Genomic DNA, 27,407 nt, shown 5'->3' on the forward strand with positions numbered 1-27,407 from the left:
TGGTTCAATTCAATTCAATTTATTTATATTGTAAAGCACCTTTACCCATGAACATTGTCTCAAGGCAGCTTAACACAGATAATGCAGTGAGAAAGAACGAATAAGAATGTTCTTTATAATTAGAACTTTGTCCCTTATGAGCAAGCCGGTGGCAACTATGGCAAGGAAAAACTCCCTGAGATGGCAGAGGGGAGAAACATTGAGAGGTTGAAATGGAAGGACCATTTGGGAAGGTGGTTAGTTTTTTTGGCTACATGGACTCAAGCTCACAGCGCGTTGTGACGGCTGCTACAATGCCGGGATATAGTCTCGAATGAAGCGTGATATCCGCCGCGGAATCTTGCAAGAAGAAGGTTTCCCAAAACGGGAGTCAAACCCGGGCCGCCTGGGTGAAAACCAGGAAGCCTAACCGCTAGACCATATGGGAAACAGATGTCAAAATGTGCTCACTAAGGGCTGTGTCAGATGAGGCCCAATTTTGGAGCCATCAAAACAGACCCTTTGATCTCAGTGTGTCAAAATGTGCCATTGTGCATAAGGTTGGACGAGGTCAAGAAGAGCAGAGCCAGCCAGGAGTCGAACCTGGAATCCTCTGACCCGTAGTCAGATGTGTTATCCATTGTGCCACTGGCCCAAGCTGAAGCCGCCTGAATGAGAAACGTACTCATTTTGATTCCCTTCATGAAACGTGCCACTGGACGCGAGCCAAGACCAAATTAAGAATTCAAAAGCACAGCAAAAAATTCGCCTGAATTCAAGTTTGGGATGCTGTGTCCATGGGTCGTTTTATTAGCCACTACTCTATGATGTTTTTATTTGCATTAATTTTACTGTGTTTGGCAGGCGTCCTAATCCAGAGAGTCATATATTGGTGCTTTGATCTAGTGAGCATCGATCTATCAATAAAATGTTCCTATTTACTCCCTCATTATGTCAGGCAGCAGGTATTCTTAAAAAAAAAAAAAAAAAAAAAAAACATTCTACTGAGAGGAAATATAGTCAAAAAATAATCCCTGACAGATTTGCTTAATACAAAAGTCCAATTTAGGTAGTTCAGAAAGAAATAGTTCTTTAAGCATTTTGAAAAGTTGTTTAAGTCAGATGTTTAGACATCTGTTTGAAATGCTTTCGCCGTCTAGGTCAAAGAACACGTCCTCCCAGTAACTTGAGAAATTGTGCGATCATTCGGGAAGGTGGGTACTGGTTCGTATTTTGGCTATGTGGACTCAAGCTCAAAGCGCCTTCACCGTTGTGACGGCAAAACACCACTTTGCTCTCCCTGTAGGTTCATCAATGGCATTGTGCATCAGGTTGACTCAGGTCAAAAGGAACCGAGCCAGCCAGGAGTCGAACCTAGAATCTTCTGATCCGTAGTCAGACGCGTTATCCATTGCACCACTGGCCCAAGCTGACGTCGCCTGAATGAGAGACTCATTCCGGCAACGACTCGTTCACTTTTATGCTCATCACGAGGCGCGCCACTGGTCGCGAGCCACTTACCAACCTAGAATTCGAAAGCACTGCACAAAATTCACCTGGATTCAAGTTTGGGATGCTGCATGTGCAGACATCTCGTTGGAATGCTTTCACCGACTAGGTGCTAGAACAGAACAGAGTCTTGATGCATGTCCTCCTGGTAACCTGAGAAGTGGTTCAATTCAATTCAATTTATTTATATTGTAAAGCACCTTTACCCATGAACATTGTCTCAAGGCAGCTTAACACAGATAATGCGGTGAGAAAGAACGATTAAGAATGTTCTTTATAATTAGAACTTTGTCCCTTATGAGCAAGCCGGTGGCAACTGTGGCAAGGAAAAACTCCCTGAGATGGCAGAGGGGAGAAACATTGAGAGGTTGAAATGGAAGGACCATTTGGGAAGGTGGTTAGTTTTTTTGGCTACGTGGACTCAAGCTCACAGCGCCTCCGCCGTTGTGACGGCTGCTACAATGCCGGGATATAGTCTCGAATGAAGCGTGATATCCGCCGCGGAATCTTGCAAGAAGAAGGTTTCCCAAACCGGTAGTTGAACCCGGGCGAAAACCAGGAAGCCTAACCGCTAGACCATATGGGAAACAGATGTCAAAATATGCTCACTAAGGGCTGTGTCAGATGAGGCCCAATTTTGGAGCCATCAAAACAGACCCTTTGATCTCAGTGTGTCAAAATGTGCCATTGTGCATAAGGTTGGACGAGGTCAAGAAGAGCAGAGCCAGCCAGGAGTCGAACCTGGAATCCTCTGACCCATAGTCAGATGCGTTATCCATTGTGCCACTGGCCCAAGCTGGAGCCGCCTGAATGAGAAACGTACTCATTTTGATTCCCTTCATGAAACGTGCCACTGGACGCGAGCCAAGACCAAATTAAGAATTCAAAAGCACAGCAAAAAATTCGCCTGAATTCAAGTTTGGGATGCTGTGTCCATGGGTCGTTCTATTAGCCACTACTCTATGATGTTTTTATTTGCATTAATTTTACTGTGTTTGGCAGGCGTCCTAATCCAGAGAGTCATATATTGGTGCTTTGATCTAGTGAGCATCGATCTATCAATAAAATGTTCCTATTTACTCCCTCATTATGTCAGGCAGCAGGTATTCTTAAAAAAAAACAAAAAAAAAAAACATTCTACTGAGAGGAAATATAGTCAAAAAATAATCCCTGACAGATTTGCTTAATACAAAAGTCCAATTTAGGTAGTTCAGAAAGAAATAGTTCTTTAAGCATTTTGAAAAGTTGTTTAAGTCAGATGTTTAGACATCTGTTTGAAATGCTTTCGCCATCTAGGTCAAAGAACACGTCCTCCCAGTAACTTGAGAAATGGTGCGATCATTCGGGAAGGTGGGTACTGGTTCGTATTTTGGCTGTGTGGACTCAAGCTCAAAGCGCCTCCACCGTTGTGACGGCAGGTACAACGCCGGGATATCCTCTCGGATGAAGCGTGGTATCCAACGCGGAATCATGGTGTGACAAAACACCGCATCATTTGGTTTTCCCACTGGCAACCGTCAAAACCATTTTTCAGCTTTAAGCGGAACAGCAAACAACTTTTGCAATAGAGTAGTTCAAGCAATGGCATGACCAGTAAAAGCAAAGTGTGTAAAGGCCATGCCGTGACCCGGATTCGAACCGGGGTTGCTGCGGCCACAACGCAGAGTACTAACCACTATACGATCACGGCAGTAGACGCTAGCAGGTGCGGGGAAAAGCATGTTTGCCCTGGAATTTAAACTACCGGATGAGGGCAGGGGCCACACTGGGAGCCGTTTGGCTCATTCTTCTTTCCTTCTGGTATCCATCACAATGGTGTACAGATTTAAGCTTTGTGAAAGTCAACTAACGAGCGATGCAAAAAACGCGGTCAAGATCAAACTAAGCGTGTCATATTGATAGAACCATGCCATGATTCATATACCAAGTGCTGTGTCAGATGAGGGCCAACTTTGGATCCGTAGAAACACACCACTTTGCTCTCCCTGTAAGTTCATCAATGGCATTGTGCATCAGGTTGACTCAGGTCAAAAGGAACCGAGCCAGCCAGGAGTCGAACCTAGAATCTTCTGATCCGTAGTCAGACGCGTTATCCATTGCGCCACTGGCCCAAGCTGACGTCGCCTGAATGAGAGACTCATTCCGGCAACGACTCGTTCACTTTTATGCTCATCACGAGGCGCGCCACTGGTCGCGAGCCACTTCCGAACCTAGAATTCGAAAGCACTGCACAAAATTCACCTGGATTCAAGTTTGGGATGCTGTGTCCATAGGCCGTTCTATTAGCCACTACTCTACGATGTTTATATTTGCATTCATTTTACGGTGTTCGGCAGGCATCCTAATCCAGAGAGTCATATAGTGGTGCTTTGATGTATCTATCAATTACATTTTTCTATTTACTACTCCATTAGATCAGTCACCCGGTATTCAAAAAAAAAAAACATACAAAGTCTGTTGGGAGGAAATTTAGTCAGATATTATCACTGACTATTTTTCTTAATGCAAAAGTCTTATTTAGGTATTTCAGAAAGAAATTGGTATTTAAGCATTTTAAAAAGTTTGCTTGAGTAACATGTGCAGACATCTCGTTGGAATGCTTTCACCGACTAGGTGCTAGAACAGAACAGAGTCTTGATGCATGTCCTCCTGGTAACCTGAGAAGTGGTTCAATTCAATTCAATTTATTTATATTGTATAGCACCTTTACCCATGAACATTGTCTCAAGGCAGCTTAACACAGATAATGCGGTGAGAAAGAACGAATAAGAATGTTCTTTATAATTAGAACTTTGTCCCTTATGAGCAAGCCGGTGGCAACTGTGGCAAGGAAAAACTCCCTGAGATGGCAGAGGGGAGAAACATTGAGAGGTTGAAATGGAAGGCCCATTTGGGAAGGTGGTTAGTTTTTTTGGCTACGTGGACTCAAGCTCACAGCGCCTCCGCCGTTGTGACGGCTGCTACAATGCCGGGATATAGTCTCGAATGAAGCGTGATATCCGCCGCGGAATCTTGCAAGAAGAAGGTTTCCCAAACCGGTAGTCGAACCCGGGCCGCCTGGGTGAAAACCAGGAAGCCTAACCGCTAGACCATATGGGAAACAGATGTCAAAATATGCTCACTAAGGGCTGTGTCAGATGAGGCCCAATTTTGGAGCCATCAAAACAGACCCTTTGATCTCAGTGTGTCAAAATGTGCCATTGTGCATAAGGTTGGAAGAGGTCAAGAAGAGCAGAGCCAGCCAGGAGTCGAACCTGGAATCCTCTGACCCATAGTCAGATGCGTTATCCATTGTGCCACTGGCCCAAGCTGGAGCCGCCTGAATGAGAAACGTACTCATTTTGATTCCCTTCATGAAACGTGCCACTGGACGCGAGCCAAGACCAAATTAAGAATTCAAAAGCACAGCAAAAAATTCGCCTGAATTCAAGTTTGGGATGCTGTGTCCATGGGTCGTTCTATTAGCCACTACTCTATGATGTTTTTATTTGCATTAATTTTACTGTGTTTGGCAGGCGTCCTAATCCAGAGAGTCATATATTGGTGCTTTGATCTAGTGAGCATCGATCTATCAATAAAATGTTCCTATTTACTCCCTCATTATGTCAGGCAGCAGGTATTCTTAAAAAAAAACAAAAAAAAAAAAACATTCTACTGAGAGGAAATATAGTCAAAAAATAATCCCTGACAGATTTGCTTAATACAAAAGTCCAATTTAGGTAGTTCAGAAAGAAATAGTTCTTTAAGCATTTTGAAAAGTTGTTTAAGTCAGATGTTTAGACATCTGTTTGAAATGCTTTCGCCATCTAGGTCAAAGAAAACGTCCTCCCAGTAACTTGAGAAATGGTGCGATCATTCGGGAAGGTGGGTACTGGTTCGTATTTTGGCTGTGTGGACTCAAGCTCAAAGCGCCTCCACCGTTGTGACGGCAGGTACAACGCCGGGATATCCTCTCGGATGAAGCGTGGTATCCAACGCGGAATCATGGTGTGACAAAACACCGCATCATTTGGTTTTCCCACTGGCAACCGTCAAAACCATTTTTCAGCTTTAAGCGGAACAGCAAACAACTTTTGCAATAGAGTAGTTCAAGCAATGGCATGACCAGTAAAAGCAAAGTGTGTAAAGGCCATGCCGTGACCCGGATTCGAACCAGGGTTGCTGCGGCCACAACGCAGAGTACTAACCACTATACGATCACGGCAGTAGACGCTAGCAGGTGCGGGGAAAAGCATGTTTGCCCTGGAATTTAAACTACCGGATGAGGGCAGGGGCCACACTGGGAGCCGTTTGGCTCATTCTTCTTTCCTTCTGGTATCCATCACAATGGTGTACAGATTTAAGCTTTGTGAAAGTCAACTAACGAGCGATGCAAAAAACGCGGTCAAGATCAAACTAAGCGTGTCATATTGATAGAACCATGCCATGATTCATATACCAAGTGCTGTGTCAGATGAGGGCCAACTTTGGATCCGTAGAAACACACCACTTTGCTCTCCCTGTAAGTTCATCAATGGCATTGTGCATCAGGTTGACTCAGGTCAAAAGGAACCGAGCCAGCCAGGAGTCGAACCTAGAATCTTCTGATCCGTAGTCAGACGCGTTATCCATTGCGCCACTGGCCCAAGCTGACGTCGCCTGAATGAGAGACTCATTCCGGCAACGACTCGTTCACTTTTATGCTCATCACGAGGCGCGCCACTGGTCGCGAGCCACTTCCGAACCTAGAATTCGAAAGCACTGCACAAAATTCACCTGGATTCAAGTTTGGGATGCTGTGTCCATAGGCCGTTCTATTAGCCACTACTCTACGATGTTTATATTTGCATTCATTTTACGGTGTTCGGCAGGCATCCTAATCCAGAGAGTCATATAGTGGTGCTTTGATGTATCTATCAATTACATTTTTCTATTTACTACTCCATTAGATCAGTCACCCGGTATTCAAAAAAAAAAAACATACAAAGTCTGTTGGGAGGAAATTTAGTCAGATATTATCACTGACTATTTTTCTTAATGCAAAAGTCTTATTTAGGTATTTCAGAAAGAAATTGGTATTTAAGCATTTTAAAAAGTTTGCTTGAGTAACATGTGCAGACATCTCGTTGGAATGCTTTCACCGACTAGGTGCTAGAACAGAACAGAGTCTTGATGCATGTCCTCCTGGTAACCTGAGAAGTGGTTCAATTCAATTCAATTTATTTATATTGTAAAGCACCTTTACCCATGAACATTGTCTTAAGGCAGCTTAACACAGATAATGCGGTGAGAAAGAACGATTAAGAATGTTCTTTATAATTAGAACTTTGTCCCTTATGAGCAAGCCGGTGGCAACTGTGGCAAGGAAAAACTCCCTGAGATGGCAGAGGGGAGAAACATTGAGAGGTTGAAATGGAAGGACCATTTGGGAAGGTGGTTAGTTTTTTTGGCTACGTGGACTCAAGCTCACAGCGCCTCCGCCGTTGTGACGGCTGCTACAATGCCGGGATATAGTCTCGAATGAAGCGTGATATCCGCCGCGGAATCTTGCAAGAAGAAGGTTTCCCAAACCGGTAGTCGAACCCGGGCCGCCTGGGTGAAAACCAGGAAGCCTAACCGCTAGACCATATGGGAAACAGATGTCAAAATATGCTCACTAAGGGCTGTGTCAGATGAGGCCCAATTTTGGAGCCATCAAAACAGACCCTTTGATCTCAGTGTGTCAAAATGTGCCATTGTGCATAAGGTTGGAAGAGGTCAAGAAGAGCAGAGCCAGCCAGGAGTCGAACCTGGAATCCTCTGACCCATAGTCAGATGCGTTATCCATTGTGCCACTGGCCCAAGCTGGAGCCGCCTGAATGAGAAACGTACTCATTTTGATTCCCTTCATGAAACGTGCCACTGGACGCGAGCCAAGACCAAATTAAGAATTCAAAAGCACAGCAAAAAATTCGCCTGAATTCAAGTTTGGGATGCTGTGTCCATGGGTCGTTCTATTAGCCACTACTCTATGATGTTTTTATTTGCATTAATTTTACTGTGTTTGGCAGGCGTCCTAATCCAGAGAGTCATATATTGGTGCTTTGATCTAGTGAGCATCGATCTATCAATAAAATGTTCCTATTTACTCCCTCATTATGTCAGGCAGCAGGTATTCTTAAAAAAAAAAAAAAAAAAAAAAACATTCTACTGAGAGGAAATATAGTCAAAAAATAATCCCTGACAGATTTGCTTAATACAAAAGTCCAATTTAGGTAGTTCAGAAAGAAATAGTTCTTTAAGCATTTTGAAAAGTTGTTTAAGTCAGATGTTTAGACATCTGTTTGAAATGCTTTCGCCATCTAGGTCAAAGAACACGTCCTCCCAGTAACTTGAGAAATGGTGCGATCATTCGGGAAGGTGGGTACTGGTTCGTATTTTGGCTGTGTGGACTCAAGCTCAAAGCGCCTCCACCGTTGTGACGGCAGGTACAACGCCGGGATATCCTCTCGGATGAAGCGTGGTATCCAACGCGGAATCATGGTGTGACAAAACACCGCATCATTTGGTTTTCCCACTGGCAACCGTCAAAACCATTTTTCAGCTTTAAGCGGAACAGCAAACAACTTTTGCAATAGAGTAGTTCAAGCAATGGCATGACCAGTAAAAGCAAAGTGTGTAAAGGCCATGCCGTGACCCGGATTCGAACCGGGGTTGCTGCTGCCACAACGCAGAGTACTAACCACTATACGATCACGGCAGTAGACGCTAGCAGGTGCGGGGAAAAGCATGTTTGCCCTGGAATTTAAACTACCGGATGAGGGCAGGGGCCACACTGGGAGCCGTTTGGCTCATTCTTCTTTCCTTCTGGTATCCATCACAATGGTGTACAGATTTAAGCTTTGTGAAAGTCAACTAACGAGCGATGCAAAAAACGCGGTCAAGATCAAACTAAGCGTGTCATATTGATAGAACCATGCCATGATTCATATACCAAGTGCTGTGTCAGATGAGGGCCAACTTTGGATCCGTAGAAACACACCACTTTGCTCTCCCTGTAAGTTCATCAATGGCATTGTGCATCAGGTTGACTCAGGTCAAAAGGAACCGAGCCAGCCAGGAGTCGAACCTAGAATCTTCTGATCCGTAGTCAGACGCGTTATCCATTGCGCCACTGGCCCAAGCTGACGTCGCCTGAATGAGAGACTCATTCCGGCAACGACTCGTTCACTTTTATGCTCATCACGAGGCGCGCCACTGGTCGCGAGCCACTTCCGAACCTAGAATTCGAAAGCACTGCACAAAATTCACCTGGATTCAAGTTTGGGATGCTGTGTCCATAGGCCGTTCTATTAGCCACTACTCTACGATGTTTATATTTGCATTCATTTTACGGTGTTCGGCAGGCATCCTAATCCAGAGAGTCATATAGTGGTGCTTTGATGTATCTATCAATTACATTTTTCTATTTACTACTCCATTAGATCAGTCACCCGGTATTCAAAAAAAAAAAACATACAAAGTCTGTTGGGAGGAAATTTAGTCAGATATTATCACTGACTATTTTTCTTAATGCAAAAGTCTTATTTAGGTATTTCAGAAAGAAATTGGTATTTAAGCATTTTAAAAAGTTTGCTTGAGTAACATGTGCAGACATCTCGTTGGAATGCTTTCACCGACTAGGTGCTAGAACAGAACAGAGTCTTGATGCATGTCCTCCTGGTAACCTGAGAAGTGGTTCAATTCAATTCAATTTATTTATATTGTATAGCACCTTTACCCATGAACATTGTCTCAAGGCAGCTTAACACAGATAATGCGGTGAGAAAGAACGAATAAGAATGTTCTTTATAATTAGAACTTTGTCCCTTATGAGCAAGCCGGTGGCAACTGTGGCAAGGAAAAACTCCCTGAGATGGCAGAGGGGAGAAACATTGAGAGGTTGAAATGGAAGGACCATTTGGGAAGGTGGTTAGTTTTTTTGGCTACGTGGACTCAAGCTCACAGCGCCTCCGCCGTTGTGACGGCTGCTACAATGCCGGGATATAGTCTCGAATGCAGCGTGATATCCGCCGCGGAATCTTGCAAGAAGAAGGTTTCCCAAACCGGTAGTCGAACCCGGGCCGCCTGGGTGAAAACCAGGAAGCCTAACCGCTAGACCATATGGGAAACAGATGTCAAAATATGCTCACTAAGGGCTGTGTCAGATGAGGCCCAATTTTGGAGCCATCAAAACAGACCCTTTGATCTCAGTGTGTCAAAATGTGCCATTGTGCATAAGGTTGGACGAGGTCAAGAAGAGCAGAGCCAGCCAGGAGTCGAACCTGGAATCCTCTGACCCGTAGTCAGATGCGTTATCCATTGTGCCACTGGCCCAAGCTGGAGCCGCCTGAATGAGAAACGTACTCATTTTGATTCCCTTCATGAAACGTGCCACTGGACGCGAGCCAAGACCAAATTAAGAATTCAAAAGCACAGCAAAAAATTCGCCTGAATTCAAGTTTGGGATGCTGTGTCCATGGGTCGTTCTATTAGCCACTACTCTATGATGTTTTTATTTGCATTAATTTTACTGTGTTTGTCAGGCGTCCTAATCCAGAGAGTCATATATTGGTGCTTTGATCTAGTGAGCATCGATCTATCAATAAAATGTTCCTATTTACTCCCTCATTATGTCAGGCAGCAGGTATTCTTAAAAAAAAACAAAAAAAAAAAAACATTCTACTGAGAGGAAATATAGTCAAAAAATAATCCCTGACAGATTTGCTTAATACAAAAGTCCAATTTAGGTAGTTCAGAAAGAAATAGTTCTTTAAGCATTTTGAAAAGTTGTTTAAGTCAGATGTTTAGACATCTGTTTGAAATGCTTTCGCCATCTAGGTCAAAGAACACGTCCTCCCAGTAACTTGAGAAATGGTGCGATCATTCGGGAAGGTGGGTACTGGTTCGTATTTTGGCTGTGTGGACTCAAGCTCAAAGCGCCTCCACCGTTGTGACGGCAGGTACAACGCCGGGATATCCTCTCGGATGAAGCGTGGTATCCAACGCGGAATCATGGTGTGACAAAACACCGCATCATTTGGTTTTCCCACTGGCAACCGTCAAAACCATTTTTCAGCTTTAAGCGGAACAGCAAACAACTTTTGCAATAGAGTAGTTCAAGCAATGGCATGACCAGTAAAAGCAAAGTGTGTAAAGGCCATGCCGTGACCCGGATTCGAACCGGGGTTGCTGCGGCCACAACGCAGAGTACTAACCACTATACGATCACGGCAGTAGACGCTAGCAGGTGCGGGGAAAAGCATGTTTGCCCTGGAATTTAAACTACCGGATGAGGGCAGGGGCCACACTGGGAGCCGTTTGGCTCATTCTTCTTTCCTTCTGGTATCCATCACAATGGTGTACAGATTTAAGCTTTGTGAAAGTCAACTAACGAGCGATGCAAAAAACGCGGTCAAGATCAAACTAAGCGTGTCATATTGATAGAACCATGCCATGATTCATATACCAAGTGCTGTGTCAGATGAGGGCCAACTTTGGATCCGTAGAAACACACCACTTTGCTCTCCCTGTAAGTTCATCAATGGCATTGTGCATCAGGTTGACTCAGGTCAAAAGGAACCGAGCCAGCCAGGAGTCGAACCTAGAATCTTCTGATCCGTAGTCAGACGCGTTATCCATTGCGCCACTGGCCCAAGCTGACGTCGCCTGAATGAGAGACTCATTCCGGCAACGACTCGTTCACTTTTATGCTCATCACGAGGCGCGCCACTGGTCGCGAGCCACTTCCGAACCTAGAATTCGAAAGCACTGCACAAAATTCACCTGGATTCAAGTTTGGGATGCTGTGTCCATAGGCCGTTCTATTAGCCACTACTCTACGATGTTTATATTTGCATTCATTTTACGGTGTTCGGCAGGCATCCTAATCCAGAGAGTCATATAGTGGTGCTTTGATGTATCTATCAATTACATTTTTCTATTTACTACTCCATTAGATCAGTCACCCGGTATTCAAAAAAAAAAAACATACAAAGTCTGTTGGGAGGAAATTTAGTCAGATATTATCACTGACTATTTTTCTTAATGCAAAAGTCTTATTTAGGTATTTCAGAAAGAAATTGGTATTTAAGCATTTTAAGAAGTTTGCTTGAGTAACATGTGCAGACATCTCGTTGGAATGCTTTCACCGACTAGGTGCTAGAACAGAACAGAGTCTTGATGCATGTCCTCCTGGTAACCTGAGAAGTGGTTCAATTCAATTCAATTTATTTATATTGTATAGCACCTTTACCCATGAACATTGTCTCAAGGCAGCTTAACACAGATAATGCGGTGAGAAAGAACGAATAAGAATGTTCTTTATAATTAGAACTTTGTCCCTTATGAGCAAGCCGGTGGCAACTGTGGCAAGGAAAAACTCCCTGAGATGGCAGAGGGGAGAAACATTGAGAGGTTGAAATGGAAGGCCCATTTGGGAAGGTGGTTAGTTTTTTTGGCTACGTGGACTCAAGCTCACAGCGCCTCCGCCGTTGTGACGGCTGCTACAATGCCGGGATATAGTCTCGAATGAATCTCAGTGTGAAAGGTGCCACTGGACGCGAGCCAAGACCAAATTAAGAATTCAAAAGCACAGCAAAAAATTCGCCTGAATTCAAGTTTGGGATGCTGTGTCCATGGGTCGTTCTATTAGCCACTACTCTATGATGTTTTTATTTGCATTAATTTTACTGTGTTTGGCAGGCGTCCTAATCCAGAGAGTCATATATTGGTGCTTTGATCTAGTGAGCATTGATCTATCAATAAAATGTTCCTATTTACTCCCTCATTATGTCAGGCAGCAGGTATTCTTAAAAAAAACAAACAAAAAAAAACATTCTACTGAGAGGAAATATAGTCAAAAAATAATCCCTGACAGATTTGATTAATACAAAAGTCCAATTTAGATAGTTCAGAAAGAAATAGTTCTTTAAGCATTTTGAAAAGTTGTTTAAGTCAGATGTTTAGACATCTGTTTGAAATGCTTTCACCGTCTAGGTCAAAGAACACGTCCTCCCAGTAACTTGAGAAATGGTGCGATCATTCGGGAAGGTGGGTACTGGTTCGTATTTTGGCTATGTGGACTCAAGCTCAAAGCGCCTTCACCGTTGTGACGGCAGGTACAACGCCGGGATATCCTCTCGGATGAAGCGTGGTATCCAACGCGGAATCATGGTGTGACAAAACACCGCATCATTTGGTTTTCCCACTGGCAACCGTCAAAACCATTTTTCAGCTTTGAGCGGAACAGCAAACAACTTTTGCAATAGAGTAGTTCAAGCAATGGCATGACCAGTAAAAGCAAAGTGTGTAAAGGCCATGCCGTGACCCGGATTCGAACCGGGGTTGCTGCGGCCACAACGCAGAGTACTAACCACTATACGATCACGGCAGTAGACGCTAGCAGGTGCGGGGAAAAGCATGTTTGCCCTGGAATTTAAACTACCGGATGAGGGCAGGGGCCACACTGGGAGCCGTTCGGCTCATTCTTCTTTCCTTCTGGTATCCATCACAATGGTGTACAGATTTAAGCTTTGTGAAAGTCAACTAACTAGCGATGCAAAAAACGCGATCAAGATCAAACTAAGCGTGTCATATTGATAGAACCATGCCATGATTCATATACCAGGTGCTGTGTCAGATGAGGGCCAACTTTGGATCCGTAGAAACAAACCACATTGCTCTCCCTGTAAGTTCATCAATGGCATTGTGCATCAGGTTGACTCAGGTCAAAAGGAACCGAGCCAGCCAGGAGTCGAACCTAGAATCTTCTGATCCGTAGTCAGACGCGTTATCCATTGCGCCACTGGCCCAAGCTGACGTCGCCTGAATGAGAGACTCATTCCGGCAACGACTCGTTCACTTTTATGCTCATCACGAGGCGCGCCACTGGTCGCGAGCCACTTACAAACCTAGAATTCGAAAGCACTGCACAAAATTCACCTGGATTCAAGTTTGGGATGCTGTGTCCATAGGCCGTTCTATTAGCCACTACTCTACGATGTTTATATTTGCATTCATTTTACGGTATTCGGCAGGCATCCTAATCCAGAGAGCCATATAGTGGTGCTTTGATGTATCTATCAATTAAATTTTTCTATTTACTACTCCATTAGATCAGTCACCCGGTATTCAAAAAAAAAAAACCATACAAAGTCTGTTGGGAGGAAATTTAGTCAGATATTATCACTGACTATTTTTCTTAATGGAAAAGTCTTATTTAGGTATTTCAGAAAGAAATTGGTATTTAAGCATTTTAAAAAGTTTGCTTGAGTAACATGTGCAGACATCTCGTTGGAATGCTTTCACCGACTAGGTGCTAGAACAGAACAGAGTCTTGATGCATGTCCTCCTGGTAACCTGAGAAGTGGTTCAATTCAATTCAATTTATTTATATTGTAAAGCACCTTTACCCATGAACATTGTCTCAAGGCAGCTTAACACAGATAATGCGGTGAGAAAGAACGAATAAGAATGTTCTTTATAATTAGAACTTTGTCCCTTATGAGCAAGCCGGTGGCAACTGTGGCAAGGAAAAACTCCCTGAGATGGCAGAGGGGAGAAACATTGAGAGGTTGAAATGGAAGGACCATTTGGGAAGGTGGTTAGTTTTTTTGGCTACATGGACTCAAGCTCACAGCGCCTCCGCCGTTGTGACGGCTGCTACAATGCCGGGATATAGTCTCGAATGAAGCATGATATCCGCCGCGGAATCTTGCAAGAAGAAGGTTTCCCAAACCGGGAGTCAAACCCGGGCCGCCTGGGTGAAAACCAGGAAGCCTAACCGCTAGACCATATGGGAAACAGATGTCAAAATATGCTCACTAAGGGCTGTGTCAGATGAGGCCCAATTTTGGAGCCATCAAAACAGACCCTTTGATCTCAGTGTGTCAAAATGTGCCATTGTGCATAAGGTTGGACGAGGTCAAGAAGAGCAGAGCCAGCCAGGAGTCGAACCTGGAATCCTCTGACCCGTAGTCAGATGCGTTATCCATTGTGCCACTGGCCCAAGCTGAAGCCGCCTGAATGAGAAACGTACTCATTTTGATTCCCTTCATGAAACGTGCCACTGGACGCGAGCCAAGACCAAATTAAGAATTCAAAAGCACAGCAAAAAATTCGCCTGAATTCAAGTTTGGGATGCTGTGTCCATGGGTCGTTCTATTAGCCACTACTCTATGATGTTTTTATTTGCATTAATTTTACTGTGTTTGGCAGGCGTCCTAATCCAGAGAGTCATATATTGGTGCTTTGATCTAGTGAGCATCGATCTATCAATAAAATGTTCCTATTTACTCCCTCATTATGTCAGGCAGCAGGTATTCTTAAAAAAAAAAAAAAAAAAAAAAAACATTCTACTGAGAGGAAATATAGTCAAAAAATAATCCCTGACAGATTTGCTTAATACAAAAGTCCAATTTAGGTAGTTCAGAAAGAAATAGTTCTTTAAGCATTTTGAAAAGTTGTTTAAGTCAGATGTTTAGACATCTGTTTGAAATGCTTTCGCCGTCTAGGTCAAAGAACACGTCCTCCCAGTAACTTGAGAAATTGTGCGATCATTCGGGAAGGTGGGTACTGGTTCGTATTTTGGCTATGTGGACTCAAGCTCAAAGCGCCTTCACCGTTGTGACGGCAAAACACCACTTTGCTCTCCCTGTAGGTTCATCAATGGCATTGTGCATCAGGTTGACTCAGGTCAAAAGGAACCGAGCCAGCCAGGAGTCGAACCTAGAATCTTCTGATCCGTAGTCAGACGCGTTATCCATTGCGCCACTGGCCCAAGCTGACGTCGCCTGAATGAGAGACTCATTCCAGCAACGACTCGTTCACTTTTATGCTCATCACGAGGCGCGCCACTGGTCGCGAGCCACTTACCAACCTAGAATTCGAAAGCACTGCACAAAATTCACCTGGATTCAAGTTTGGGATGCTGCATGTGCAGACATCTCGTTGGAATGCTTTCACCGACTAGGTGCTAGAACAGAACAGAGTCTTGATGCATGTCCTCCTGGTAACCTGAGAAGTGGTTCAATTCAATTCAATTTATTTATATTGTATAGCACCTTTACCCATGAACATTGTCTCAAGGCAGCTTAACACAGATAATGCGGTGAGAAAGAACGATTAAGAATGTTCTTTATAATTAGAACTTTGTCCCTTATGAGCAAGCCGGTGGCAACTGTGGCAAGGAAAAACTCCCTGAGATGGCAGAGGGGAGAAACATTGAGAGGTTGAAATGGAAGGACCATTTGGGAAGGTGGTTAGTTTTTTTGGCTACGTGGACTCAAGCTCACAGCGCCTCCGCCGTTGTGACGGCTGCTACAATGCCGGGATATAGTCTCGAATGAAGCGTGATATCCGCCGCGGAATCTTGCAAGAAGAAGGTTTCCCAAACCGGTAGTCGAACCCGGGCCGCCTGGGTGAAAACCAGGAAGCCTAACCGCTAGACCATATGGGAAACAGATGTCAAAATATGCTCACTAAGGGCTGTGTCAGATGAGGCCCAATTTTGGAGCCATCAAAACAGACCCTTTGATCTCAGTGTGTCAAAATGTGCCATTGTGCATAAGGTTGGACGAGGTCAAGAAGAGCAGAGCCAGCCAGGAGTCGAACCTGGAATCCTCTGACCCGTAGTCAGATGCGTTATCCATTGTGCCACTGGCCCAAGCTGGAACCGCCTGAATGAGAAACGTACTCATTTTGATTCCCTTCATGAAACGTGCCACTGGACGCGAGCCAAGACCAAATTAAGAATTCAAAAGCACAGCAAAAAATTCGCCTGAATTCAAGTTTGGGATGCTGTGTCCATGGGTCGTTCTATTAGCCACTACTCTATGATGTTTTTATTTGCATTAATTTTACTGTGTTTGGCAGGCGTTCTAATCCAGAGAGTCATATATTGGTGCTTTGATCTAGTGAGCATCGATCTATCAATAAAATGTTCCTATTTACTCCCTCATTATGTCAGGCAGCAGGTATTATTAAAAAAAAAAAAAAAAAAAAAAACATTCTACTGAGAGGAAATATAGTCAAAAAATAATCCCTGACAGATTTGCTTAATACAAAAGTCCAATTTAGGTAGTTCAGAAAGAAATAGTTCTTTAAGCATTTTGAAAAGTTGTTTAAGTCAGATGTTTAGACATCTGTTTGAAATGCTTTCACCGTCTAGGTCAAAGAACACGTCCTCCCAGTAACTTGAGAAATGGTGCGATCATTCGGGAAGGTGGGTACTGGTTCGTATTTTGGCTATGTGGACTCAAGCTCAAAGCGCCTCCACTGTTGTGACGGCAGGTACAACGCCGGGATATCCTCTCGGATGAAGCGTGGTTATCCATTGCGCCACTGGCCCAAGCTGACGTCGCCTGAATGAGAGACTCATTCCGGCAACGACTCGTTCACTTTTATGCTTATCACGAGGCGCGCCACTGGTCGCGAGCCACTTCCGAACCTAGAATTCAAAAGCACTGCACAAAATTCACCTGGATTCAAGTTTGGGATGCTGTGTCCATAGGCCGTTCTATTAGCCACTACTCTACGATGTTTATATTTGCATTCATTTTACGGTGTTCGGCAGGCATCCTAATCCAGAGAGTCATATAGTGGTGCTTTGATGTATCTATCAATTACATTTTTCTATTTACTACTTGTTAGTGTTAAAACTGTTTTCACACTATCTCACACACATTCCTTTGTCCGTTCAGTGTCTATAGGATTTTTACGATGTTAGTCTGTAAGGTAAACAGAGAGTCTTATCCAGGCTCACAAATCTCGGACTGGTATATCCTCTAGTCTAAACAGGAAAACGACTTTAGGTCAGCTTTCTCCCCAATATGTGTGTGTGCGTGTTCGTGTGTGTGTGCGTGGACTGTATCATCCTGTGTATAAATACGTGTCTGCCACCTGCAATAAACTGAAGAGAGGAAACATTGCTACATTCTGTGTGCTGTGTATTTCTTCTTCCCTGATATCAGAAAGGCACTACGGAGCATCCCAGGTTGTATGGAAAATCTCTCCATGAATTAAGTTTCGTTTTGGGCATGATAAAAATCTAACAGTTTTGGTGTCAGAAGTGGGATACTTTCCGACAATATCCAGAGGGAGATCACGCATCAAGATAAGTTTTAGGATACTTCCTTGTTTGCGGGGATTGTCCCGTTTGCCAGCTAATAGGGCTGCATGTGTGTTCGTGTCTTGGGAATGCATTAATTGTTTAATTAATGATAATGTCCTTTGGTGGAATGATTTCGTCGCGACATTGGTTTCCTCACCTTAGATGTAAGATGCAAGATTAGAAGACGTTTTTTACGGTCTGTCTAATATAGGCGATATTGTCTGAAGTATCCAAAAGAATCCACGATAATTTTTTATATGCCTGAAAAAAAATAAAATAGATAAATGAAAAATGAATTGTTTTAAGAAAAAAACAAAAAAAGTGAGAAAAGAGAAAAGGAACTAAAGAGAAAAGGAACTAAAGAAAAACGGACATTTTGAAAAGACTTTAAAATTTTTCTAAACACTTCAATCTTGTTTTGGCTTTAAAGTCTATTTTTTCTCCTAATTTACAAAATTTGTGATCCAATTGGAGAGACTGGATTTCCTTTTTGTTTGAAGACTGTGATCTCCCTGGTGCCTGCGCAGCTGTATTGTCTGAGTGTTATGTGTTTTGTGTATTGTCTGTGTATTAAGTGTTGTGTGTCTGTTCTTTGTTCTGTGTAAAGAAGATGGGTCATAACATTTCTCGCTTACTGCCGGAAGAATATCCAACAGATTTTGTGTATAGGAATAGTGCTGGATTTTGGACTAATCCTTATTTAGATCATTTGGCAGGATGGAGTGAATGCATGTCGCAGGTAGATAATTTTCCTAGACATGGGTCATTCAAGATGGAAAATGCGTGTTCTATGGTGAACGGTGGATGGGGCGATCTGAATTGGGACTACACTTATATGCGTGAGTCCTATGATAAATGGGTAAATATGTAGAAGTACTGGGACAAAGGTCCAGAAAGAGTCAATGCTTCTAAATGCTCTTTGAATAAGAAACAATCGCCTCCACCATACAATTCGACACCGTCTGCTAACCCTGGTCTTTATCCTGCGCTGCCTGTTGATACATCTTTACAGCCCGCTTTTGCATTTGTACAAGAGCGAAATGAAGTACATGTTAAACCAGCGAAAGCTAGTGATATTGATGCTATATGTAGGAGTCTTCCTATTCCAACTAACCCCACGAAATATATACAGATCTTAAAAAGCCACACTCGGTATGCACAGTTAATGGGCCCTGATTTTAGAACTATTCTTTTGCGTACATTGGGAGATGATGTTATAGAGGAGTTGATCATAGAAAAATGTCCGACCCTCGCGCGAGTTAATGATGCCATTACAGGCGAGGGCACGGCTGCGAACCGTCACCAGATTTTTTGGGAAAATGATGCCAATGTAATGCAAATGTATAATGAGTTAAAGGATTTTCTGGATAACAGAATAGCATCCAAGCGTGACATTTCACATGCAGCTAACACTAGGCAGGGTTTTAAAGAAATGCTGTCTGCCTTTGTGGTGCGTTTTAAAGCAGCATGGGAGAATGATTTTAAACTGCCAACTGATGATACACACAATGTGTTGTTTATAAATACTTGTTTGAATAACATGAAAGCTTCTCAGGCTCAAATGATTCGCATCACAACACACAGATTACTCGAGAAGTCGGTAGATCAGTTCTGTGCTAGAATTAGAGATTTAGATGCTGCTGGAAGTTTTCAGTCCGTTTCTGGTTCAGTTAAGTCTGAACCCACTATGTTCTTTGCTGCAACAGGAAGTGGTGCATTCCAGCCTCAGCACTAAACTCAAGGAGGAGGTCCTAGGAAAAAGGGGAAGTTCATCTATTAGGGAATAGATAGAGTTCCAATTTTATGTCCTGTAACTCACCTTTTGCCTGTGATGACACCGACTGGTACAAATTTATATCATAGCTTAACAATAATTCCAAACTCGCCTTTTAGGAAGAGATATGATGCACAAAATGGGAATGGAAATTCTGTTTTTTGAAACCAATGTCTCACTGTTTTTCCTTCTGTCCTCATGCTCTCAACCGAGCCACAGAGGTCCTGCCTGATGAACCAAATTTAGGTGAAGTTAACCCTAAATTATGGGCCTCTCTCAAAGATTAGGCAGGTTTAATCCAGGTAAAACCGTATCTTGCACTCATTAAAAACACACCGTCCGATTTTTGTTAAACAATATCCATTGTCGAAAGAGAAGAATGTTGGCATTGCTCCAGTTATTGACAATTTATTGTCACAAGGTGATTTGATCGAGACACATTCACCGTATAACACACCGATTAATCCCGTCTTAAAGGCAGATAAAAAAATGCTGGAGGCTAACACAAGATTTACGTGAGATTAATAAATTAGTTATTCCGTTAGCTTCTTTGGTGCCCGATGTAGCTACCATTGTTAACTCTATACCAGCGACTCACAGATTTTTTACTGTGATTGATCTTTGTTCTGCTTTTTTCAGTGTCCTTTTGGCCTCAGAGACGCAGCCGCTTTTCGCTTTTACCTACAGGAAACGTCAATTCACCTGGACACGTCTTCCTCAAGGCTTTGTTGACTCGCCACCCGTATTCTCCGCTGTAGTGCACTGAACTTTGGCTGATATACACCTGCCGGAAACAACCTGCATTCTTCAATACGCAGATGACATCCTTGTCACAGGACCGAGTACAGCTTGTGACTAGGTTTTCAAGACCTCTGACTGTAAAACAGATGCAGAGATTTCTTGGGACTGATGAACTACTGCCGAGCATGGATCCCTGACTGCGCACAGCATGATAAAGTTTGCGTAGTGCTATTGATCACAGAGCTCCTCCATCACATCTCATTCTGTGGACTCATGAAATGACTCAAGAAGCCCTCAAGAAGGCTATACAGTCTGCTCCAGCTCTAGGTCTTCCGAGTTATGCTAAGCCTTTTCTAGTTTATGTGCACGAACGTGGTGGTACGGCTGCGGGGATCCTAGCCCAGGAACACAGTGACGGATATCGCTGGCCCAAGCTGGAGCCACCTTAATGGGAAACGTACTCATTTTAATTCCCTTCATGAAATGCGCCACTGGACATGAGCCAAGACCAAATTAAGCGCCTCCACCGTTGTGACGGCTAGTACAACGCCGGGATATCCTCTCGGATGAAGCGTGGTATCCAACGCGGAATCATGGTGTGACAAAACACAGCATCATTTGGTTTTCCCACTGGCAACCGTCAAAACCATTTTCAGCTTTAAGCGGAACAGCAAACAACTTTTGCAATAGAGTAGTTCAAGCAATGGCATGACCAGTAAAAGCAAAGTGTGTAAAGGCCATGCCGTGACCCGGATGCGAACCGGGGTTGCTGCGGCCACAACGCAGAGTACTAACCACAGAACGATCTCAGCAGTAGACGCTAGCAGGTGCGGGGAAAAGCATGTTTGCCCTGGAATTTAAACTACTGGATGAGGGCAGGGGCCACACTGGGAGCCGTTTGGCTCATTCTTCTTTCCTTCTGGTACCCATCACAATGGTGTACAGATTTAAGCTTTGTGAAAGTCAACTAACGAGCGATGCAAAAAACGCGGTCAAGATCAAACTAAGCGTGTCATATTGATAGAACCATGCCATGATTCATATACCAAGTGCTGTGTCAGATGAGGGCCAACTTTGGATCCGTAGAAACACACCACTTTGTTCTCCCTGTAAGTTCATCAATGGCATTGTGCATCAGGTTGACTCAGGTCAAAAGGAACCGAGCCAGCCAGGAGTCGAACCTAGAATCTTCTAAACCATAGTCAGATGCGTTATCCATTGCGCCACTGGCCCAAGCTGGAGCTACCTGAATGAGAAACGTACTCATTTTGATGCCCTTTATAAAACGCGCCACTGGACGCGAGCCACGACCAAACCAAGAATTCAAAAGCACAGCAAGAAAATCCGCCTGAAATTCAAGTTTGGTATGCTGTGTCCATAGGTCGTTCTATTAGCCACTACTCTATGATGTTTTCATTTGCTTTCAATTTACTGTGTTTGGCTGGCATCCTAATTCAGAGAGTCATATAGGGGTATAGTCTGCCCAGTGAACTCTCTCCAAAACTCCTGTAAGCACCCTAAAGGGGGATAGGCGTACAGGAATAGCTTCGGCTACGCTTGAGCCGTGGCGTCCACCTGTAGTGGAGCTGGAGGAGTAAGTTAGAACCAGAGGGTACAGTGCGATGTCTCTCGAAACGTGAACAGGTCCACCTGAGCCTTTCTCCGAAGGTTTCTCCAAATTTGCTTCACCACATGAGGATGGTGCCGCCATTCCCTGGATCTCAACATCTCTCTTGACAGGGTGTCTGCTGCTTTGTTTAGGTGGCCCAGGATTTACACTGCTCCCAAGGAGAGTAGCTTCCTTTGGGCCCACAGGAGGATCTGGCATGTCAGCCTGTACAGTGGGTGTGGGCGCAGTCTCATGACTGTTTTAGAAAAGATTGTCGCTGCCCAGTTATGTTCCTACCTGCAAGAGAACAATATATTTTAAGAATTTCAGTCAGGTTTTAGGCCCCATCATAGCACAGAAACTGCTCTAGTTAAAATCACTAATGACCTGTTTTTAGTTTCAGACCAAGGCTTCATCTCGCTGTTGGTTCTACTACATCTTAGTGCTGCATTCGACACTATAGAACATGATCTCCTCCTAGATCGCTTACAAAATTACATCGGCATTCAGGGACAGGCATTAAGCTGGTTTAAATCCTACCTGTCTGATCGTTACCATTTCGTAGATTTAAATGGAGAGCTATCCAGGCTAATGCAAGTAAATTATGGCGTGCCGCAAGGTTCAGTTCTAGGACCCCTGCTCTTCACAATATACATGCTTCCGTTAGAAAATATTATTAGAAGGCATGGAATTAGCTTCCATTGTTATGCTGATGATACTCAGCTATATATCTCATCTAAACCAGGTGATACAGCTCAATTAACTCGGATAACTGAGTGTGTTAAGAAAATAAAAGATTGGATGACCCATAACTTTCTACTTTTAAATTCTGATAAGACTGACATTTTGCTCATCGGCCCAAAAACTAGTATACAGAAGCTCCAGCATCTCAACCTGCGTTTAGACGGATGTTCTGTAACCACTAGTTCAACGGTAAAAGACCTGGGAGTTATTACCTTAGAAATATTTCTAAGTTAAGAAACATGTTGTCTATATCCGATGCAGAGAAGCTCGTCCATGCGTTTATGACCGCCAGAATAAACTACTGTAATGCATTACTAGGTGGATGTCCTGCGTTATTAATAAACAAGCTTTAGTTAGTCCAGAATGCAGCAGCCAGAGTTCTCACAAGGTCAAGAAAATATGATCACATAACCCCAATCCTATCGTCCCTACATTGGCTTCCTGTTAAGTTTCGAATAGACTACAAACTATTACTTCTCACTTATAAAGCACTAAATGGTTTGGCTCCCATGTATCTATCCAGTCTTTTCACAAGCTACAATCCGCCATGCTCCCTGAGATCTCAAAACTCTGGGCTTCTAGTAGTTCCTAGAATAGCAAAGTCCACTAAAGGTGGTAGAGCATTTTCACATTTAGCTCCTAAACTCTGGAATAGTCTTCCTGACAGTGTTTGGGGCTCAGACACACTCACCCAGTTTAAGTGTAGATTAAAAACATATCTTTTTAGCAAAGCCTACACATAACACATATCACATATCATAACCTTGTGCTCCAGAACATCTGATCACATGCACATTATCAACTTGTGCTGTTAATATCATGAACAGCAGCTACGCTAATTCCTCTCCACTGCTTCTCTTTCTCTCCCCATCCCGAGACACCCTGAGGTTTGGCCAGCTCCAGTCACCTCCCACCTCTTGATGATTACGGACCTATGAAGAAGTAGATGCTGAACTCGCAAACATCCCAAACCATCTACAGACGTACCAGTGCCATTTGGATCCCGCTACATGTGTGGAGTTTTGACATTGGACCTCCTGGAGTGTTTAAATGCTCTGGCATGGAGAAGCTGATGCTGGATCTGTGATGATCACAAATGCTGAGCTTATAAAACTAGGAGCTACTAACCATATAGACTGTATAAGGCTGTAGAAAGAACATCACTTATAATCTTATCCTCCAGTGCTCATGTTAGTTCTCACTCTCCAGTGTTCTGTATTGTTGAAAGATTTATGATCAAACTCTTGATGTCACCCAAATGAGGATGGTTCCCCTTTTGAGTCTGGTTCCTCTCAAGGTTTCTTCCTCATAACATCTAAGGGAGTTTTTCCTTGCCACAGTCGCCACGGCTTGCTCATCAGGGACAAATTCACACCATTCACCTTAACTGTTGATTTGTGTAAAGCTGCTTTGAGACAATGTCTGTTGTGAAAAGCGCTATACAAATAAACTTGACTTGACTTGACTTGTTCCCCACCCATTAGGGATGCATCCATCGAAAGCATTATGGGATGACAGGAAACTCCTAAAACAGGGCCCTGAGATAGGAACCTGGGGTCTCTCCATACCTGGATATTATTAAGGGGATCGCCCTTTCCGTGAGAACAATTGGATCCCGAGCCACCACTGAAGGGGTCTTATGTGCCAAGTGGGATAACACTGGACGCTGCTGCCATAAGCCTGTCTAGTAAGTGACTGCCCTTCTCTGACCCTACCGACAGCTGTAAGGATGGATGCAATAGAGGCAGTTGTTTAAAGCTGCACACACATAAGGGTCGAATCCCATATGAAGTGGTTCTCTGTAATGGAAAAAGCACACTCTTCTTTGACTTCAGCCGAAACCCCAGCACCTTCATGTCAGCAATATTAACCAATCATCAATATAGTTGAAGTCTCAGGGGAACCAGAGCCGCATCCACACACTGTGAAGGTACGTGGTAAGAGGACAAGGCAAAATGGAAAAACGAGATACTCGATACTGGTAAGCGTCGGCCCTGAAAGCAAACCTAAGGAACTTCCTGTGAGAAGAGAGGACAGAAACAAGAAAGTATGCATCCTTTAGATCTACCATAACAAACCAGTCCTCGGACCTGATCTGAGACGTGACCTGCTTGAGGGTCAGCATTTTGAACCTGAGCCTCATGAGTGAGCAGTTCAGTTGACGTAGATCTGGATAGGACCCTACCCACTGGGAACTATGACTTATTGGCTGTAGAACCCAAACTCTCTGTCTGATGTAAGGACCACCTTAATGGCCTCCTTCCTCAGGAGTGTCACTACTTCTTGTTCCATGACCAGAGCCTGCTCGGAAAAACCCCTTCCAACCGGGGCAAATAAGACCCGAACTGAATCGTATAGCCTCGGTCTACAGCGCGCAGGACCCACCGAGACATGTCGGGCAGAGCTTCCCAGGCTGCCGAGTAGTCTCTTAAGGGTATCAGACTGACCTCTATTATGAATAGAGCCGGGGCTATGCCCTGGTGCAGCTCTAGAGGTGGCAAGCTCTCCTGGGAAGCCATGTTATGCGGTGCATCGCGTCCCCTATCTTAACCTCTTAGCCTTCTACACAGCTGAAATGCCTGACCTAACTTTAAATGTTAACAGTTCCTGATAAAAGTGGACTACATACACAATTTAAATATATTTAAAAAGAAGACACTTTGAGCTTCACTGTCCATTATTCAAAGTTGATATTGCTCAAAAAAATTATTAATTATAGATGATTAAGTACTGTATATATCCTTTATATATGAATACATGAAATGAGTCCTGGAGCAATCCCAAAAAGTACTGGGTTAAAAGCCACATGTCTTATGAGTTTATATTTTAAATTGAATGAAGATATCATAAAAATGAGATTCCTACTGTAGTATCTTAAATGTATAGTATTTAAAATATGTAATATCAAAAGGCCTAAATTAATATCATTCTGCAATGGTGACATTCCTGGAGAGGCCAAAGTTAATCTCGCTGCCCCTGCACTGAACCGCCTGGACAGATGGTTCTCTTTAAGCAAAAGTGTATGAGAAGGCTTTAATGTTATCTCAAGGCTGGTGGGGGATACGCGCTGTGTTCTTAAAACAAATATGGAATGTGGTCCAGGATGTTTATCCTCTTGGGAGATGACCTCTGACCCATTCACCATATACTAGGAGGTACAGGAAAACAGGATGCGCTTCATGTTTTATGATCTGGGAATGTGAGCCCTGGTAAATCTGGAACACATCAGTCAGGGCAAAGGCAGGGTTCTCTTTACGTTCAACATTATTGCACAGTAAGCTCATATGCATCTAATTTACATTAAGAGGTGGACCCAGAAAATGGGCAAGCATTTAATGTGTGTGTAAGCATGGATCTGGAGTCAGACTTTGAATCAGAGCGTGCTGACTCCAGGCTTGACCGGAAGGCCTGTACAGATGCTATATTTCTGTGTTAAATAAAAACATTATTTACACGAAATGCTGTGTCTAAGGAGAGTCCTTCCAGCCGACAACTGCACCTCACCAAGACGACAAATATACAACACTACAAACATTTATCTGAGACTATGTCCGGTTCACCCCTCCTTGCCCAAATTTTAGGACTCACAGCTGAAAAAAAACCTACCCATATTTAAATGTTAACAGTTCCTGATAAAAATGCGCTACATACACAATTTAGATACCTTTGGAAGAAAGACACTTTGAGCTTTACTGTCCATCATCAAAGTTGCTATTGCTCAAAAGGATAATAAGTTATAGACGAGGAAGTGCCATGGATGTACATTTCCTGCATTGAACATTATTTTTATTTAATATATAAATACATGAAATCAGTCCTGGAGCAATCCAGAAAAGCACTGGGTTGAAAGCCACATGTCTCATGAGTTTATATTTAAAGTTTTATGAATATTTTCAGAACAAACGAGATTCTTACAAACATTTATCTGACACTGTCTGGTCCTTTTCTCCCTCCTCCTGTTTGAGATCCACCTGCTAAACTCAGGTGCCCATTCATACTCTATTCATACAGTCTGCATATTAATGAATGGCTGACCATTAAAGACTTTTGTTCTACATGTTTGGATATTGATATTGAGTTGGCATTCATATTGATGACCAGGTAGCAGACAAGCTCTTGTTTTACAGTCATGACCATTCATATTGATGTCTGGCCATTCCAATCTCAACAATACACACACACACACACACACACACACACACACACACACACACACACACACACACACACACACACACACACACACTTACTTTTCAAGCATTTCTCTTATAAAAACAAACAGGCAATAAAACCAATAAAATCGTATAAAACTATAAAGGGAGATTTATTGTAACTTACAGATGTAGAGCTCCAAGTCTCTGTTGTTACTTCGCCCCCACAAATAATTTAAACATTGCTGCTTTTTTTGCAAATCTCCGATAAAACAAAAAATTTTGTTTTTTGTAAACAAAGTCCAGTTAGCACGAGCTATAAACAGCTGTTTGTGTTGACCTGAGAGCTGCATCACTTCCTGGTTTGTCACTGCACGTGCTGCTTCGACCGGTAAGAGTTTATTACAAGTAATAAAACTAAGACTCACATGTGGGGAATAAAATCCTCCCATATATCGTTAGAATCCTGCACTTATTGGCTACATCGTCCATCAGTCATTTTGTTTCCATAATGCTACTGGCTGGAAAGAAAGGTTTGAAATGAAAAAAAAAAACATGACGACACCTGCAGAGAGAGTAGACACTCAATCAAAGATTTCTCCTCTTTTCCTTTTTAATTATTTTTTTTATTTTATTTTGTGGTCTCAACCATTTTGTAACACTATATTCTACCAGCCATATTTGTTTTTTTACCAGCAAGATGTCGTTTTTTTATGTGAAAGTTATTCGGAAATATATAAAACACAAACACCATCCGAAGTTCTGTGACGAGCATATCCACCAGCGCCGACG

The 27,407-nt window shown here is 43.2% G+C and overlaps 1 long non-coding RNA gene across 1 annotated transcript in view; it reads left to right on the plus strand.

Annotated features, from left to right (window-relative positions):
• LOC310738007 overlaps positions 1-23,929 on the plus strand; it is a 132,862-nt gene extending 108,933 nt beyond the window's left edge. Inside the window, exon 2 of the long non-coding RNA XR_014536951.1 lies at positions 22,834-23,929. This is a non-coding gene — a long non-coding RNA (uncharacterized lncRNA). The remainder of the gene's footprint in view (positions 1-22,833) is intronic.
• The last annotated feature ends 3,478 nt before the right edge of the window (positions 23,930-27,407 follow it).

This window comes from Silurus aristotelis (genome assembly GCF_946808225.1).
Source record: "Silurus aristotelis genome assembly, chromosome: 15".
Lineage (NCBI taxonomy): Eukaryota > Metazoa > Chordata > Actinopteri > Siluriformes > Siluridae > Silurus > Silurus aristotelis.